We start from the raw sequence: 20,196 nt of genomic DNA, 5'->3' as shown, positions 1-20,196 counted from the left end.
TATATTTATAATAGTTTGTGCATGAGGCAGCTTTTTCCCCCTTCGGATCCCTGTTATACCGTGCTTTTGAGTCAGAACGTGAGGCAGCCTTCTTTTTTCTGGTTCTTTGTTATAAACAGCACGTGAGGCAGCTTTTTTCCCTCGGAATCCCTGTTATACCGTGCTTTAAAGTCAGCACGTGAGGCAGCCTTCTTTTTTTCTGGTTCTTTGTTATAAAGAGCACGTGAGGCAGCTTTTTCCCCCTCGGAATCCCTGTTATACGTGATATATACCGTGCTTTTGAGTCATCACGTGAGCCTTCTTTTTTTCTGGTTCTTTGTCATAAAGAGCACGTGAGGCAGCCTTCTTTTTTCTGGTTCTTTGTTATAAAGATCACGTGAGGCAGCCTTCTTTTTTCTGGTTCTTTGTTATAAACAGCACGTGAGGCAGCTTTTTTCTCCTCAGAATCCCTGTTATACCATGCTTTTGAGTCAGCACGTGAGGCAGCCTTCTTTTTTTCTGGTTCTTTGTTACAAAGAGCACGTGAGGCAGTTTTTTACCCTCGGGATCCCTGTTATATCGTGCTTTTGAGTCAGCACGTGAGGCAGCCTTCTTTGCCTCAGGATTTGCATGATACTTAATTTTTATTATTTCAGCATTTTTCTGATGGTATTCTTTTTGCTAAGATAATACCTTGACTTTGTTTTTTTCATAGTCTATATTTCTCTGAGCTTCTTTACTACGTGCTGACTTTGGCATTTTTTATTAAATGTAAACATATAACACTTATGTGTATCTTACTATAATATCACTTATCTTATAGCAAGACAACTCTCGTAGAATTGAGATACTGCCCCGTCACCAATAGTTAAAGTGTGGAACGGTATATACACCAATAGTGTAGTTGTTATCTTTATATGAAGTCCTAATCAGTGACAGTGTGAGGTTACTTGGTTAATTTATTGTAGTTTATTTTAGAAAACTTACTTGTTTTTATTAGTAGATTGTGTATAGTAGCCACAATATCTAGTTATTTTTGTGGCTAGGGCTTGGATTTTGATTCTTTTTGGTCAGCTTCCAGTGAGTTCTTAAAAGATGACTTTCTTGCAGTTTCTTTTGCGGTTAATTTAACTTATTTCCTTTGGCGTTTGGTGAGTTCTAGGAAGAACTGGTCTGATCTACTTTTCTTAGCGAGCGAAGAGATTCAGCTGCATTTAACAATGGTTGCTATAGTGTATTTTTGCGCATGCGTGAGAATTTCAAGTTTCCTCCTTATTTTTCAATAGTTTGACAGTAGTCATGTGTCTTTCTGCCAAGAGCGACAGACGTCAGTGTTAGCCGTGATCGTCTAGAGGTTAAGACCCCACGTTGTGGCCGTGCTAACCTAGGTTCGAATCCTCGTCACAGCATTGACATTTTGTATATATTTTACAGTCCAAAATCTGAAGAATTATTTGTTTTTATAACATTGTTTTTTGACGTCGTACTTGCTGATAGGTTACTCTTATAACAATTTTGATCAACTGAGATAAAGATTTCGTGGTTTCATTAACGCTGGTTGGTTACTGTTTAAAGAAAAAAACCTTAACGTTCACCCCAAATATTCAGCGTCCAAGAAATATAGGCCACTGGCAAACTGGAACGTCTGTGAGCATCCGGTGTATTATTTGGAGCTGTTCCTTTTGAGAGAAGTTCCGTGTTCGAAGTGGTCTGTCTACATTAGGTATATAGTGTTTAAAACTTGTTATTACACGTAATCTTATTTAATTATGGAGTTAGCTAAAAAGCGATGGGTCACTGCACTTCTCCGTGTAAAGAGCAGTCGATTGATGCTTGAACTGTTGTCAGAGACCGTTCGTACACCGAGATACATCGTCTCAAAAGAAAGAAGAAAGAAGAAGAAGAGAAAGAAGAAAGAAGAAAGAAGAACAATTGGCCATTTTTGTACCTTTTTTTTTTTTGCTCTCTTTTGACATTTTAACCGACTTTCTGACACTCGCTGGATTTGTAAGACGCTTCTCTGTAAGAATATGTGCTTTTTGAAACTTATAAGTTGATTTTAGTTGAGATTTGGATAGTTTTGTTTTGTAGGCGTATATAGGCGTGTACGGGCCATCCCTATATAGAGAGCGCTACCGCCTCTCTGATATATATAGTTTTAAATAAAATACTAGGCGGAAGTTTCTCGAGAGCTCTTTCGGCTATCACCTCGTCAGGAGTAAATCGATAGCAATCTAAATAATATTGTAACGAAAATAAAGAGTTCTATTGGGGAACTTATTTAATGTGCCAACGTACGGGGACATTAATTAAATTTATTTACGTTTAAAAACGATTAAAAATGTTGGCACAACGAGGGAGAAAAAAAAAAGCGGGAGAAAAAATTCAAAGTTCCCCAAAGAGAAACAATGCGTTTGATGTTTCTTTTTCTTTTTGCCGGCACAAAGAAGGTTGACGCACCGCGATAGAGACGGCCTCCAAAATCTTTAAATGGTTTTTATTTCTGTTGAGTAAAACAATAGTTATGATAAATTTATTGGTGTTCAATATCGTACAAAAACGTAAGGAAGTAGGCGACGTTTTTTTATGATTGGTTTCCATAGCAACCATGTCGCTTCAGCGACTATTGGTGCTACTAATTCACCGCTCTCGTGTAAAAAGAAGTAACAAGTGGAACAGAGAGAATAGAAGGATGGAAGGGAGATAATTGAAGGGATTTTATTGAAAGCAGACGAGTGCCGTACATTGTTATTACATATGCGTATCTTATGTCTATGGGGGCAAAAAATAAGACTGAAATTAAAAAAAGAACGAGTGAATTTACTGGAAGCTTGGAGCAATAATGGATTACAATAGAAAAATGCCAGCATGAAAAGTAATATGGTTAAGCTTAAACAAAGAAAAGTAAAAGAGTAGTTATTAAAACTAGAAAAGAATAGGACAAAGTATTCTAGTAAAAAAATATGATGAATTTATAATTTAAACTATTGCAGCATTAAGATTTTTTTTTTATTCAATTATGCAATCAATTCTTAATGCTGCAATATTTTAAGTTATAAATTAACAACTAGTCTTTTATTGTTTCATGTTTAAGCTTAACCATATTACTTTTCATGCTCGCATTTTTATTGTAATATATATATATATATATATATATATATATATATATATATATATATAGTAAAACTGGTAATTAGTAAAAACTTGAAGTGAGTGCTCAATACTATTGCAGAGCAAATATGTTTTTATTTCTTTTTTTTATTACCGTTTTATCTGTTTGGCTACATATGTTTCAGATGTTGGACCATGTTTACGATCCGACAGCTTCGTCGGGCCTCGCAGGAGTGGTTTTTACGAGGCCTGGCGAAGCTGTCGGATCGTAAACATGGTCCAACATCTGAAACATATGTAACCAAACAGGTAAAACGGTAATAAAAAATAAATAAATAAATAAAAACGTGTGTGTGTGTGTGTGTGTGTGTGTGTGTGTGTGTGTGTGTGTGTGTGTGTGTGTGTGTGTGCTGAGAGAACTTGAGATAAAAAATTAAATAGAGAGGAAAAATGGCAGAAATGATAGAATATAAAAACGAAAGAAAAAAAGAAAGAAAGAGAAAAAGATAGATAAATATCGAAAGAGAGTGGGAGAAAATTATAGAATTAAATAGAGAAAAAGAAATTAAGAAAGAAAGAGAGAAAGAAATACAGATGAAAACAGATAGATAGATAGATAGATAGATAGATAGAGAATAAAAAAGAAAGCGCAAAATAGAGAAATAATTTGTCATACAATTTGAAAAAAACAAAATCCTTTACAGATCAAAACTCCGAAAGTTTCAGATTTCTATTTTCAAGAGAAAATATTTTTTTTTTTTTTTACACAGTGGTCACCACTTATCAAGGCCCGGAAGCCACTTAGGGATAAGGGTTATTGCAAGTACATTACGTTAGTGTGGAGATTTGATGAAGTGTTTACTTAAGGGGGCGGTTCATATATGAATTATGTAACTTTTTATGATAATAGAGATAAAAAATACGTTGTGATATATGAGTTATACAATAACACATGTGCATACTTTGAGTACGTCATGCGGGTTTCAAATTCCATTGAGGTTAATTTCATTTGCATCAATAAACATATTACAGATATGGTCAACCCTTTTACAGTTTTATTTTATGTTCATATCGAATTCTCTTCAAATCGACTGGAGAGAACTTGACTATCTACTAGACACCACTCTCGGGGTCTTGGGTCTTTCTATATAGAGGTTTGCCAGAGACCCTGCCATAAGGTAACTTTCCATTTGAAATAAACCCTAGCCAAATATTAAACCAGTGATGTGCTGTCTCCTTAACCCACCTAGCATGTCCCCGGGTTACTTATCACACCCATTCTATTAATAGAGGGCAGTTGTTAATAATAATAAAAAAATAAATATATATAATGAAATTATATAAAATGTGTATATAAATAAAATCATATGCTGGTAGATCGGCACCCAGGATAAAAATGACCCCTAACCCGTTTTTACACCTGGTGGGAATATGTAAGAAAAGGGTGTAAAATTTCTTATCTCGTGAAATGATACACTAGTTATGATAGGGGCTAACCAGGGTCAGCCATCAGACCTTGATGATAGAGATCCTGCCCGCCTTACCCCATCTTCATTAGAAACCTATAAAAGAAAATAAGAGATTTAGAAGCCTGAGCATGGTCTGTTGTTCAAAAGAAGTTGCTATTTTTTTTATTTTTTTTTCTTGCTATCACTACTTGAAGTTTGAAAAATGGCGCAAAACATCAAATTACCAAGAAGAGCAAATAAACTGACGAGAAAAAAATATTTACTCATCTCTCTATGAGCATAGAGTTATACACTATGTAGGATTTTAACATGTAGTATAGAGTTATACATGTAGCATAGAGTTATACATGTAGCATAGAGTTATACACTATGTAGGATTTTAACATGTAGTATAGAGTTATACATGTAGCATAGAGTTATACACTATGTAGGATTTTAACATAACGCAAAATTTACCTATCCAAAAGAACGGCACTCTAGATTAGGATAAAAATTAAATTTGTCTCAGTTCACAAGGATTTCTCCTTCACTGACCGAAGATAAAAAAGTAAAGCATAGTACATGAGTTATTCGATAATTTTTATCCAGTGTAAAACGACAAATCAGTTGCCAAGATCACTAGAAAAATAACTGCCTCATTCTACGGTTCCAGACGGTATCTTACTCCTGACACAATCTTCTATCTGTATAAAAGCCAAAATATATCCTAAAATTATTTACTGTTCACACATCTGGGGACGGTGCTGCTCACAGAACTCTTAATTGCCTTAATAAAGTAAAAAAAAAATCGACTTCGAAATCTAGTAGACGGTGCCATTTTTTTCCTTCTTACTACCTTTTTCTCACAGGAGAGACGTTACTAGTATAACTCTACTCTTCACTAATAGAAGAAAGAAATATAACCGGAGTTATAACATGAGTTATTCGATAATTTTTATTCAATGCAGATGCTAAACTTTAATCTATGGAAAACATTCACAGCTAAATCTTCTCCAGCTATGACTTCAATAATTCTCTCTCTTTTCTTTCTTTCTTTCTTTCTTCCTCTCTCTCCCCTCTCTATTTAAAACCAGACAAAACTTATATGTACAAAGTTTCTTTCCCAATACTACTTGTCTAGAGAACACAATTAACGGGTTGCTTTTCAGATAACTATAACAGTCGTTTTAAAGTCAAATGTAAACAAGTTCTTGTTTAGCTGTCCCCTTAATTGATCAAATTCTGCGCAATTGCCCCTATTATTTATCATGACGTTTTATCTCAACGGTTTCTTAACACTCACTTACTCTTATCCTTGAGTGGCCCTTGGGCTTTAATAATGATGACACTCCGGTAAAACATACTTATCATTTACATACTGTTGCGTTTTCGCATCGTTAAAATGTCTCACTTCGACCTATCTTATTGCATCTTTACTTCTTATCATATTGCTGTGTCACTACATCTATAATACTGCTGCGTCACTACGTCTATCATATTGCTGCGTCAATACGTCTATCATATTGCTGCGTCAAAACGTCTATCATATTGCTGCGTCAATACGTCTATCATATTGCTGCGTCAAAACGTCTATCATATTGCTGCGTCAATACGTCTATCATATTGCTGCCTCACTACGTCTATCATATTGCTGCGTCAAAACGTCTATCATATTGCTGCGTCAATACGTCTATCATGTTGCTGTGTCACTACATCTACCATATTGCTGCGTCACTACGTCTATCATATTGCTATGTCACAACGTCTATCATATTGTTGTGTAACAAGGTCTAGCATACTGCTGCGTCACTACGTCTATCATATTGCTGTGTCACAACGTCTATCATATTGCTGCGTCACTACGTCTTTCATATTGCTGTGTCACTACGTCTATCATATTGCTGCGTCACTACGTCTATCATATTGCTGTATCACTATAATATCATATTTCTGTGTCACTACATCTATAATATTACTGTGTCACTACATTTATCATATTACTGTGTCACTACATTTATCTTATTGCTGTGTCACTACATCTATCATATTGCTGTGTAATTACGTCTGTCATATTGCTGCGTCACTACGTCTATCATATTTCTCTGACACTACGTCTGTTATATTGCTGCGTCACAACGTCTATCATATTGCTGTCTCACTACGTCTGCAATATGGCTGCGCCCTTACGTCTCTCATATTGCTGTGTCACTATGACTATCATATTGCTGTATCACTACGTCTATCATATTGCAGTGTCACTACGTGTATAATATTACTGAGTCACTACGTCAATCATATTGCTGCGTCACTACGTCTATCATATTACTGTGTCACTACGTCTATTATATTGCTGTGTTATTAAATCTATCATATTTCTGTGTCTCTACGTCTATCATATTGTCGTGTCATTCCGTCTATCATAGTGCTGTGTCATTATGTGTTTCATATTGCTGCGGCACTACGTTTATCATTATGCTGCGTCACAACGTCTGTCATATTGCTGTGTCACTACGTCTATCATATTGTGTGTCACTACATCTGTCATATTTTTGTGTCACTACATCTATCATATTGCTGTCTCACTAAGTCTCATATTGCTGTATCACTACGACTATCATATTGTTGTGTCACTACGTGTATCATATTGTTGTGTCACTACGTCTTTCATATTGCTGCGTCTTTACATCTGTCATATTTTTGTGTCACTACGTCTATCATATTGTTGTGTCACTACGTCTATCATATTGTTGTGTCACTACGTCTATCATATTGCTGCGTCTTTACATCTGTCATATCTCTGTGTCACTACGTTTATCATATTTTTGTGTCACTACGTCTATCATATTGCTGCATCACTACGTCTATCATATTGTTGTGTCACTACGTCCATCATATTGCTCCGTCACTACGTCTATCATATTGTTGTGTCACTACATCTGTCATATTTTTGTGTCACTACATCTATCATATTGCTGTGTCACTACGTCTATCATATTGCTGCGTCACTACATCTATCATATTGTTGTGTCACTACGTCTATCATATTGTTGTGTCACTACGTCTATCATATTGTTGTGTCACTACATCTATCATATTGTTGTGTCACTACGTCTATCATATTGTTGTGTCACTACGTCTGTCATATTGTTGTGTCACTACATCTGTCATATTTTTGTATCACTACGTCTGTCATATAGCCGTGTCACTACGTCTCTCATATTGTTGTGTCACTACGTCTCTCATATTGTTGTGTCACTACGTCTCTCATATTGTTGTGTCACTACATCTATCATATTGTTGTGTCACTACATCTGTCATATTTTTGCGTCACTACGTCTATCAAATTGTTTTGTCACTCCGTCTATCATGTTGCTGCGTCACTACGTCTATCATATTGTTGTGTCACTACATCTGTCATATTTTTGTGTCACTACATCTATCATATTGTTGTGTCACTACGTCTATTATATTGCTGCGTCACTACATCTATCGTATTGTTGTGTTACTACGTCTATCATATTGTTGTGTCACTACGTCTATCATATTGTTGTGTCACTACGTCTATCATATTGTTGTGTCACTACATCTATCATATTGTTGTGTCACTACATCTATCATATTGTTGTGTCACTACATCTGTCATATTTTTGTGTCACTACGTCTATCATATTGTTGTGTCACTACATCTATCATATTGTTGTGTCACTACATCTATCATATTGTTGTGTCACTACATCTATCATATTGTTGTGTCACTACGTCTATCATATTGTTGTGTCACTACATCTGTCATATTGCTGTGTCACTACATCTGTCATATTGCTGTGTCACTACATCTATCATATTGTTGTGTCACTACGTCTATCATATTGTTGTGTCACTACATCTGTCATATTTTTGTGTCACTACATCTATCATATTGCTGTGTCACTACGTCTATCGTATTGTTGTGTCACTACGTCTATCATATTGTTGTGTCACTACGTCTATCATATTGTTGTGTCACTACGTCTATCATATTGTTGTGTCACTACATCTATCATATTGTTGTGTCACTACATCTGTCATATTGCTGTGTCACTACATCTATCATATTGCTGTGTCACTACGTCTATCGTATTGTTGTGTCACTACGTCTATCATATTGTTGTGTCACTACATCTGTCATATTTTTGTATCACTACGTCTATCATATAGCGGTGTCACTACGTCTCTCATATTGTTGTGTCACTACGTCTATCATATTGTTCCGTCACTACGTCTATCATATTGTTGTGTCACTAAATCTGTCATATTTTTGTGTCACTACATCTATCATATTGCTGTGTCACTACGTCTATCGTATTGTTGTGTCACTACGTCTATCATATTGTTGTGTCACTACGTCTATCATATTGTTGTGTCACTACGTCTATCATATTGTTGTGTCACTACATCTATCATATTGTTGTGTCACTACATCTATCATATTGTTGTGTAACTACGTCTATCATATTGTTGTGTCACTACGTCTATCATATTGTTGTGTCACTACGTCTATCATATTGTTGTGTCACTACGTCTATCATATTGTTGTGTCACTACGTCTATCATATTGTTGTGTCACTACGTCTATCATATTGTTGTGTCACTACATCTTTCATATTTTTGTATCACTACGTCTATCATATAGCGGTGTCACTACGTCTCTCATATTGTTGTGTCACTACGTCTCTCATATTGTTGTGTCACTACGTCTCTCATATTGTTGTGTCACTACATCTATTATATTGTTGTGTCACTACATCTGTCATATTTTTGTGTCACTACGTCTATCAAATTGTTTTGTCACTCCGTCTATCATGTTGCTGCGTCACTACGTCTATCATATTGTTGTGTCACTACATCTGTCATATTTTTGTGTCACTACATCTATCATATTGCTGTGTCACTACGTCTATTATATTGCTGCGTCACTACATCTATCGTATTGTTGTGTCACTACGTCTATCATATTGTTGTGTAACTACGTCTATCATATTGTTGTGTCACTACGTCTATCATATTGTTGTGTCACTACATCTATCATATTGTTGTGTCACTACGTCTATCATATTGTTGTGTCACTACGTCTATCATATTGTTGCGTCACTACGTCTATCATATTGTTGTGTCACTACGTCTATCATATTTTTACGTCACTACGTCTATCAAATTGTTGTGTCACTACGTCTATCATATTGTTGCGTTACTACGTCTATCATATTGCTATGTCACTACGTCTATCATATTGTTGTGTCACTACGTCTATCATATTTTTGCGTCACTACGTCTATCATATTGTTGTGTCACTACATCTATCATATTGCTGCGTCACTACGTCTATCATATTGTTGTGTCACTACATCTATCATATTGCTGCGTCACTACGTCTATCATATTGTTGTGTCACTACGTCTATCATATTGCTGCGTCGCTACGTCTATCATATTGTTGTGTGAATACGTCTATCATATTGTTGTGTCACTTCGTCTATCATATTGTTGCGTCACTACGTCTATCATATTGCTATGTCACTGCGTCTATCATATTGCTGCGTCACTACGTCTATCATATTGTTGTGTCACTACGTCTATCATATTGCTGCGTCACTACGTCTATCATATTGCTATGTCACTACGTCTATCATATTGTTGAGTCACAACGTCTATCATATTGCTGCTTCATTATTTCGTTTGTTATATAGTTCATTATTATTATTTTTGTTGTTATTAATATGTTCTTTGTTAAGTTTTATTAGGGTTTGTTGTTGTGTCTTAGAAAGAGAGAGTCTTATTAAAAGTGATTCTTAGAGAGTCTTATTAAAAGCGCAGTCTAAGAAGAGAGATGATGTTGTTGAGAGAAAGATGTTGTAAGAGATTGTTCGTTTTATAAACAGGTTCATATATATAAAATGTTTATACTTAGAGGTGTAATAGAAGTTCTTTGAATGAGGAGATATTGTGTTGAGACAGTCTTAGTGTAGATATGATATGTGTATGTCAAGGCATTTTATAACACAGATATATAGACATATAATAACAATTTTCACTTTACCTTTTGGTAGAATTACAACACAAAGACGACGTTTATAAAAACACACGATGGGTTTATTTCTTTTCACGACCGGCCGTGGTTTTCTGAGTCAAGAATTCAAAGCTTCACATTCTAAGTTTCAAAAGTGATCGTCTCGCTTCTAGACGTGCGAATGTCCATGTCTGGACTGTCGTCTGTCGTCTTCAGACTCTCTCTGACTCTCGCCCAGTTTCTCCTTAGTGTCTAACTATATCTAGAACTTCCCATTTTCCATGACGTCATACACATGTTAAAACATGGGTCTTCTTTCACGTTTTCTGGACATGCGTGTCCAAAACTTTTTCCTTTGTTTACAAAAGGAATTTTTAACCTATATTCCCAATAACCTATTTTTCCAATATGTAATCTATTTCTAAACCTAATTTACGAGGGTCGAATTTCGTCTATTCTATGTCATTTTCATTTTAACTAAATCTCTCTATTTTTATACTTACATGAAAAGGGGACAGCCCTTATCATGTAACACTATCTTGTGTCACTCAATCTATCAGCTTTTACGTTACTACGTCTACTATCTTGTAACGTGATACTTCTATTATTTTTATTAATTGTATTGTATTTTAATTAGGTGTTCGTTACTGAACTAGTAATATCGCCAGATTTTAATTCTAACTAGAACATCTTATGTACAGTCCGCCTCAAACTGATGCAATGTCAATGTGAGTAAGGCGTTTATACATGTAACGTTTATCCAAACAAAAATGGACTTGATTGTATGTATTTTCTTAATAATAATTCGTTATTCAATTCTATATTGTGTACCCATGTAAAAATTAATTAAATACATCATCTCATTGGTTTAGTCCATCATGTTCAATCTCCTCATAATATACTTCGTCATTCAATTAGCCAATGCGAGGTATTTCAATTAAAATTTATATTATACTCATAACTTTCGTGCGTTTCATATTCAAATGTAAATGCAATAAAACTTGTTAATTTAGCTTAACTCGTCGAGTTCTCTCTCCTATTTGGCGATTACAGTTACGCAATATTTGACATAACTTCAAGATATCTTAACGCTTTTATCTGTGTAGCAGTTACTACAAAAAGTGTTCCATCGTATTTATTTCCTTTACTAGCATTTCAGTCCGGCTTTGCTCGGATAACTTGCCCTCCGTGTGAATACACTTTAAGTAAGATTTCAAATGTTTAGACCAAAATTTGTCTGGGTAATTTCGTAGAGACTGCAGAGGTCAATTTTTATAACTTGGACGCCAATTTTGACACCGTAAAATTTATTATTTTGGTCTCCAATCAATAAAAAGTTTTACCGATGTCCAAATTACCTACATCTAAAATTTCAAGTCTTTAGACCCAAAATTAGCAGAGGAGTTTGGTATAATCTGCAAAGGTCAACTCTTTCAACTTTGACCTTTTGGCAGCAAAATTTCGCCCCAAAACTGATTAAAATGCTTGCCGCATGTCTGAATACTCGTTATGAATAAATTTTGAATGTTTAGACCCAAAATTGGCGGAGGAGTTTGGAAGAGTTTTCAAAGGTCAAATCGTTAAACTTTGACCCCTTGACAACAAAATTTCTGGTCGAAAACTGATTAAGAAGATTTTCCTAAATCTCAATACTCCTTTTGTCAAATCTCAAGTCTCTAGACTAAAAATTGACAGAGGTATTTTTAGGGAAATGTACACACACAAATTTTCACTTTTATAGATATACTAGTAGGGAGTACCCGGCGTTGTCCGGGTGTTTAGAGGTGTATGTGCTTGTTAATCAAAGCATAAGAATAAACGAAGTAAATATTTTAAAAAAATGAATGTTAAAACTTTAAAAAAGTGAACAAAAATATAAAAAAACTAACGTAAGGCAAACGAACGATGTTAAATGTAAAAATCGGAAAAACAAAAAAGAAAACGCGAAAAAGAAAACAGAAAACGAACGTTAAAACTCTTTAAAAAATCTGAAAAATAAAAACAAAAAAAACACCCTTAAATATTAAATAAACAGGGTTAAATAATAAATAAACAGGGTTAAATAACCCTGTTTCAATATCAAAATTTAAAAAAAAGACACCTCACACCACGATTCGAACTCAAATATTTAGATAATGAAGCCGCGCTCTAAGCATCTAAGCTAAAACAACGTTGACAAAATTGGGTCGTTTCTTTTTTAAATTTAAACTAAATCATGTTCCGACGTCATTTGCGCATGCGTAGAAGCGACCTTGTCATGAGAGCACGGTTTTTGCTGACCCCTCCCTGTAGAAAACTGCTGATTTCAGGGTGAAGAAAGTAATGTTTTTGGCCAATTTTTCGATATTTGCCGGGCGAAGGATGAAACATTAATGATACCAATCTCGTGAAAATCTGTGACCCCTGTCGAAAGTTTTTGCGAGGCATACAAACACACATACATACATACATACATACATACATACATAGAAACACACATTTTCGCTTTTATATATATAGACTAGCGAGGGTTACTCGGCGTTGCCCGAGGGGTTAGAGGTGTGTGTGCTCGGGCGGGGTGTTAATCAAAACATAAGAATAAGCGAAGTAAATATGTGAAAACTTTAAAAAATCGAAAAAAAACTAACGTAAGGCAAACGAACGATGTTAAATGTAAAAATCGAAAAAACAAAAAAGAAAACGCGAAAAAGAAAACAGAAAAACGAACGTTAAAACTTCGTTAAAAAATCTGAAAAATAAAAACCAAAAACAAAAACACGTGAAAAATGGCTTAACAAATTCCGGGGGGGGTACCCGGCGTTGGCCGGGTGTTTGGAGGTGTGTGTGCTCGGGTGGGGGTGGGGGTGTTAATCAAAACATAAGAATAAGCGAAGTAAATTTAAAAAAAATCGAAAAAAACACAAAAAACTAACGTAAGTCAAACGAACGATGTTAAATGGGGAAATGGGAAAAACAAAAAAGAAAACGTGAAAAAGAAAACAGAAAATCGAACGTTAAAACTTCTTTAAAAAATCTGAATAATAAAAACCAAAAAAAAACATTGGCTTTAATAACCCTGTTTCAATATTAAAATTAAAAAAAATCGAAAGAAATGACATCTCACACCATGATTCGAACCCAAAACCTTTTCGTAATGAGGCCGCGCTCTAAGCAACTGAGCTAAGAATAGGCCGACAAAATTGTGTCGCTTTTTCAGATATTTAAATTAAATAATGTTCCGATGTCGTATGACGCATGCGTAGAAGTGCACTCGTCATGAGAGGACGGTTTTTGCTGACCCCCAATCTGTAGAAAACTGCTGATTTCAGGAATTAACGTTTTGGGCCAATTTTTCGATATTTGTCGGGCGAAGGTTGGAACTTTAAAATGATACCGATCTGGCGAAAATCTGTGACCCGTGTCGAGAGTTTTTGCGAGACATACAAACTCACATACATACATACAAACATACATACACATATTTTCGCTTTAATATATATAGACTAGCGGGGGGTACCCGGCGTTGCCCGAGTGTTTGGAGGTGTGTGTGGTCGGACGGGGTGGGGGTGTAATGAAAATCTTAGAATAAGCGAAGTAAAAAAGAAAACAGAAAAACGAACATTAAAACTTATCTGAAAAGTAAAGCGGGCGGTGGGAAGGTAATCAAAACATCGAAAAAACACAAAAATAACTAATGTAAGGCAAACAAACGATGTTAAATGTAAAAATCGAAAAAACAAAAACAAAAAAGAAAACAGAAAAACGAACGTTAAAACTGCTTTAAAAAATCTGTAAAATAACACCACCACCCCCAAAAAAAACACGTTAAAAATGGCTTAAATAAGCCTGTTTCGATATTAAAATTTAAAAAATCGGTGGGAATCCGAGTGTTTTTTTTTTTTGGGGGGGGGGTCGGTCGGGGGGGTGTTAATGAAAACCTAAGAATAAGCGAAGTAAATAAAAACAGAAAAACGAACGTTACGTGAAAATGGCTTAAATAACCCTGATTCAATATTAAAATTTAAAAACTCGAAAAAAAAAAGACATATCACACCACGACTTGAACCCAAATCGTTTAGATAATGACAGAACGCTCTAAAAAAACTGAGCTAACAGGACGTATAGGAAATTCTGTCACTTCTTCAAATATTTAAAGTAAATCAGGTTAGGACGTCGTCTGGCGCATGCATAGAACCGATATCGGGATGAGAGGACGGTTTTTGCGAACCCCCCCCCTCTAGAAAAGTGCCGATTTCAGGGTGAAAAAATTAACGTTTTTGCGAATTTTTCGATATTTGTCGGGCGAAGGATGGCGCTTTCATATGAGACCAAATTTTTGAATTTTTGTTCTGTCTGTCAAAAATTTTTAGCGAACACACACACACACACATACATACATACATACATACATACATACATACATACATACATACATTTTTGCTTTTATATATATATAGACTAGCAGGGGTACCCAGCGTTGCCCCGGTGTTTGGAGGTGTGTGTTGTGTTAATTAAAAAAGAACCCGGGGGATAGGATCGAACCCGAAGCCCTGAGGCGAAGTTTGAAAATAAAATCGGCCAGTCAGAATGAGTTACTGAAAGATGTTTAAATTTATTTAAGTAAGAACCAAAATGACAGGTGCGCGCCCGGAAGTCGTCGAGCGTTACGACGACGACGACGATGTAAATGACCAGGTTTGTTTGTTATAAGCGAAGTAAAAAAAGAAAACAACGTTAAAACTTAAGGAGGGGGTAATCAAAACATCGAAAAAACACAAAAAAACTAACGTAAGGCAAACGAACGATGAAAACAGAAAACGAACACGTGAAAAATGGCTTAAATAAGCCTGTTTCGATATTAAAATTTAAAAAATCGGTGGGTACCCGGGTGTTTTGGGGTGTTGCTAAGAATAAGCGAAGTAAAAAAAAACAGGAAAATGAACGGTACGTGAAAAATTGCTTAAATAATACAGGGTTCAATATTTAAATTTAAAAAATCGAAAAAAAAAACATCTCACACAACGATTCGAACCCAAAACGTTTAGATACTGAACCAAGGCCTTAACTACCTGAGCTAAAGGCACGAATATGAAATTTGTTTGGTTTTTCAATTATTTAAAGTAAATTAGGTCACGACGTCATGATGTCATCTGACGCATGCGTTGTTGACCCCCCCCCCGTCGAAAATTGTCGATTTTGGGGTGAACAAGTTAACGTTTCTCTCTCTCTCTCTCTCTCTCTCTCTCTGTTTGCGTCTCTCTCTCTCACACACACACACACACACACTTCGTCTTCCTTACTCTAAAGAGTGTTACTAAAAAAGAAAATAGCGTCTGGGTTTGTTATTTTGTAAAAACTTCGATCGTTAATATTTTCTGTAGACGTATTATTTTTTTTACTTCACATTTTTGGCTTGTTATTTTTCGTTTAACTATCGTATCTAACTATTTTTAACCTGCTAATAACTTTGGTAACGATGTCATAGCGTAGAAGTTCATAGTTTAGCTTGTGTGAGGGTTTAATTTTTTACCGATAACAACAATGTTTTTTAAATTCAGACTGCCATTACAGCTTGCTGACGTCAAGATCACGTGACATGACTCAGCGTGTTTTAAATACAAGTTGACCCAAAATAAACGGCCCCGTGTATACTTTATGTAGAAGAGTTGGCGCCCGTATCTTGGGGGGCAGTTATAAATCGATTTATGTAATGTTTAACATAAAAATTTAACTTTTTTGCCCCCCCCTTGCAGAAAATCGATCAGTTGACGCACTTCTGATGGTCGTTTTGGGCCAATTTTTCGATATTTGCCGTCCGGAGGGTGGGGCTTTCATATGAGACCAAGTATGTGAATTTTTGTTCCGTCGGTCAAAAGATTTTAGCAGACATACAAACACACATACATACATACATTTTCGCTTTTATATGTATAGATTAGGCCTACGTATGAAGACACTTTATTTAAAATTTAGAATGTTTAAACAAAAAACTGTCTGAGTAATTTTGTAGAGACCTCAGAGGTATTTTTTAACTTTAACCCCAATTTTGACACTTTAACATTTATTATTTTGGTCTTAAATCCAAATAAAATGCTTTACCAATGTCCAATCAATCTAAATCTAAAATTTCGAGTCTTTAGACCCAAAATTAGCTGAGAAATTTGGTAGAATCTCTAAAAGTAAACTCTTTCAATTTTGAAATTTTGGCAGCACAATTTTCGCCGCCAAAAACTGATTAAAATGCTTGTTGCATACTCGTTATGTATAAATTTCAAATGTTTAGACCCAAAAGTGTCTGAGTAGTTTGCTAGGCACCGCAAAGGTCAAATCTTTTGAACTTTCACCCCTTGGCAGCTTAAATTTTTCGACACAAACCAATTAAAAAGCTTGCCTAATCTCTGAATAGCCTTTATGTAAAATTTCAAATGTTTGGACCTGAAATTGGCTGAGTAATTTGGTAGAGACCGTAGAAATCAATTTTTTCTAACTTTGAACCCAATTTTGACCTTTTAATATTTAGTTTTGGGCTCAAATCAAATTATAAAGTTGAATCCATATCCAAGTAACCTACATTTAAGATTTCAAATGTTTAGAACCAAAATTGGCGGAGGAGTTTGATAGAGTTTTCAAGGGTAAAATCGTTAAATTTGGACCATTTGACAGCCAAATTTCTCGGCGAAAACAGATTGAAAAGATTTTCCCAAATCTCAATACTCCTTATGTCAAATCTCGTCTGTAGACTGAAAATTGACAGAGGGAAATGTACACACAAAGACATGCACACAAACAATTTAACTTTTATACATGTTAGCAGTTCAGCTCGGGTTTTCTCGGGCCCTATGTACTGTTCATAACTTTATGTGCATATGTATTAAAAGTTTGACTCACGTCCAGATAACCTACATCTAAAATTTCTGCAAAGATCAAATCTTTCAATTTTGACCTCTTGGCAGCCAAATTTTCGTCCAAAAACTGATTTAAAAGCTTGCTGCATTTCTGAATACCCTTTATGTAAAATTTCAAATGCTTAGACCCAAAATTGGCTGAATAGTTTGGTAGATACCGCAATGATCAAATCTCTAAACCGAAAATTGACAGAGTTATTTGGTAGGAAAATGTACACGGACACACACACACACACACACACACACACATACACATACACACACACAAACATTTTAACTTGTATAGATATACTAGCAGTTCCGCCCGGCTTTGTTCGGGCCATATGTACTGTTCGTAATTTTATTTGCATATGTATATATTAAAAAGTGTGAATATGTACGGTAATGCCTTTCTATATCCTTAAGAACCATAGAGAAAGGTTGGTAGAGACCGCAGACGTCAAATATTTTTAAAACTTTGACCCCAAATTAGACCCCTTAACATTTATTGTTTTGGACTCAAATTGAATTAAAATGTTTGACCCATGTCCAAGTAACCTACATCTAAAATTCCAAATGTTTAGATCTAAAATTGGCGGAGGAGTTCGGTAGAGTCTGCAAAGGTCAACTCTGTAAACCTCTTGCCCGACAAATTTTAGCCCAAAATCTGATTTAAAAGCTTGCGCATGTCTGAATATCCTTTATGTAAAATTTCAAGTGTTTAGACCCAAAATTGGGTTAATAGCTTGCTAGAGACCGCAAAGGCAAAAACCTTTGAACTTTGACCCCTTGGAAGCTAAATGTTCAGAAAAAAGAAATAATTAGAAAGTTTACCCTATGTCTTAATGCACTTTACGTAAAATTTCAGAGGTTTAGACGAAAAATAGGCTGAGTAATTTGATAGAGACTGCAGAGGTCAATATTTTTTTTAATTTTACCCAAATTTTGACCCCTTAAAATTTATAGTTTTGGGGACAAATCAAATTTAAAAAAATTGATCCAGGTCCAAGTAACCTATATCTATAATTTCAATTGTTTAGACCCAAAATTGGCGGATGAGTTTGGTAGAGTTCTCAAAGGTCAAATCGTTGAACTTTGACCCCTTAACAGCCAAATTTCTGGCCGAAACTGATTAAAAAGATTTCCCGAATCTCAATACAGTTTATGTTAAATCTCGAGTCTGTAGACCGAAAATTGACAGAGTTATTTGGTAGGAAAGTGTACACAGACAGACACACACATACACACACACATACATTTTCACTTTTGTAGATACAAGCATGGGTGCCCGGCGTTGCCCGGGTGGTTGGTGGTGTGTGTTGAGCAAAAAAAAGTGATAGTAGGAAGGAAGACTCGAACCCGTACCGCAAAGTAGGAAAAGAACGGGAAAAAACCTGGCGTCTTTGCTGTTACGACCACCGCCAAACCGGAAGTGACGTAGGTTTAAATTAAGGCTAGACAATCAAAAAGACGGAATGACTTTCAAAATTATCGGTGAAAAAAGCGAACCCTCCTTGTAAAAAAAAAACTGCCCATTTGAGGGTGAAGAAATTAATGTTTTTAGCCAATTTTTCAATATTTGTCGTTTGAAGGGTCGAACGATACTGATCGTGTGAAAATTCGTCGCCTCTGTCAAAGGTTTTAAGCACACATGCAAACATACATGCATACATTTATATATTGGTAGCTCAAATTTTCGACCCAAGCCGATTAAAAAGTTTGCCCTATCTCTGAATACCCTTTATGTAAAATTTCAAATGTTTAGACCAGAAATTGTCTGAGTAATTTGGGAGACACCGCAGAGGTAAAAAAAAATTAACTTTGACTCCTGTTATGACCCCTTAACATTTATTGTTTGGGGCTTAAATCAAGTTATTAAGTTAGATCCATGTCCAAGGAACCTATATCTAAAATTTCAATTGTTTATACCCCTTAATAGCTAAGTTTCTAGCTAAAGCCGATTACAAAGATTTTCCCAAATCTCATTACCCTGTATAACAAATTTCGAGTCTGTAGACTTAAAATTGGCAGAGTTATTGTGTAGGGAAATGTACACAGACAGACACACAGACACACAGAAAGACAGACAGACAGACACTTTCACTTTCATAGATAGACTAGCATGGGTGCCCGGAGTTGCCTGGGTTTTTGGAGGTGTATGCTGAGCAAAAAAAATGGTCAATCTTTTAAACTTTGAACCCTATTATGACCCCTTAACATTTATTGTTTTGGGCTTAAATCAACTTATTAAGTTAGATCTATGTCCAAGGAATCTATATCTAAAATTTCAAGTGCGTAGACTCAAAGTTGTCGGGGAAGTTTGGTAGGTCAAATCGTTGAACTTTGACCCCTTAACAGCCAAATTTCTGGCCGAAAACCAATCACATAGACGTTTCTAAACAAGATCTTTTGCCCGTGAATGTATTTCCACAACCCATTTATAAGAAAATTGTATTTTCTTTTTAAATACATAGAAAAGAGGGTTCTTAATATGAATATCAATATGCACGCAAAAAAAACCCGAATTTACAGAAGAAAAAGAACATAGAAAGATAGATTGTAATTTTTTCGAAAGCGTATTATGGTGACGACTGTACGTGTGCAAAAGTGAATGTAATGGAACCTATTATTAATTTCGTTTACCCCACCAAGGTGTGTATCGTATTTGGCGATTATAGTTACGCAATGCTTCAGCATTCATTGCGTAACTGGATGAATCAGATAAATAAAAAATGAAAAGACTTCCGTTT

At 35.4% G+C, this 20,196-nt stretch overlaps 1 protein-coding gene across 1 annotated transcript in view; it reads left to right on the top strand.

Moving 5' to 3' along the window:
- LOC145283584 (uncharacterized) overlaps positions 1 to 20,196 on the top strand; it is a 131,258-nt gene that overhangs the window by 42,675 nt on the left and 68,387 nt on the right. The gene's annotated exons all lie outside the window — the stretch shown is intronic.

This window comes from Euprymna scolopes, chromosome 1 (genome assembly GCF_053919585.1).
Source record: "Euprymna scolopes isolate OS-2025 chromosome 1, ASM5391958v1, whole genome shotgun sequence".
NCBI classification, from domain to species: domain Eukaryota; kingdom Metazoa; phylum Mollusca; class Cephalopoda; order Sepiida; family Sepiolidae; genus Euprymna; species Euprymna scolopes.
Note: the sequence above shows the minus strand (reverse complement) of the source record. Positions and strands in the feature narration are given on the sequence as shown.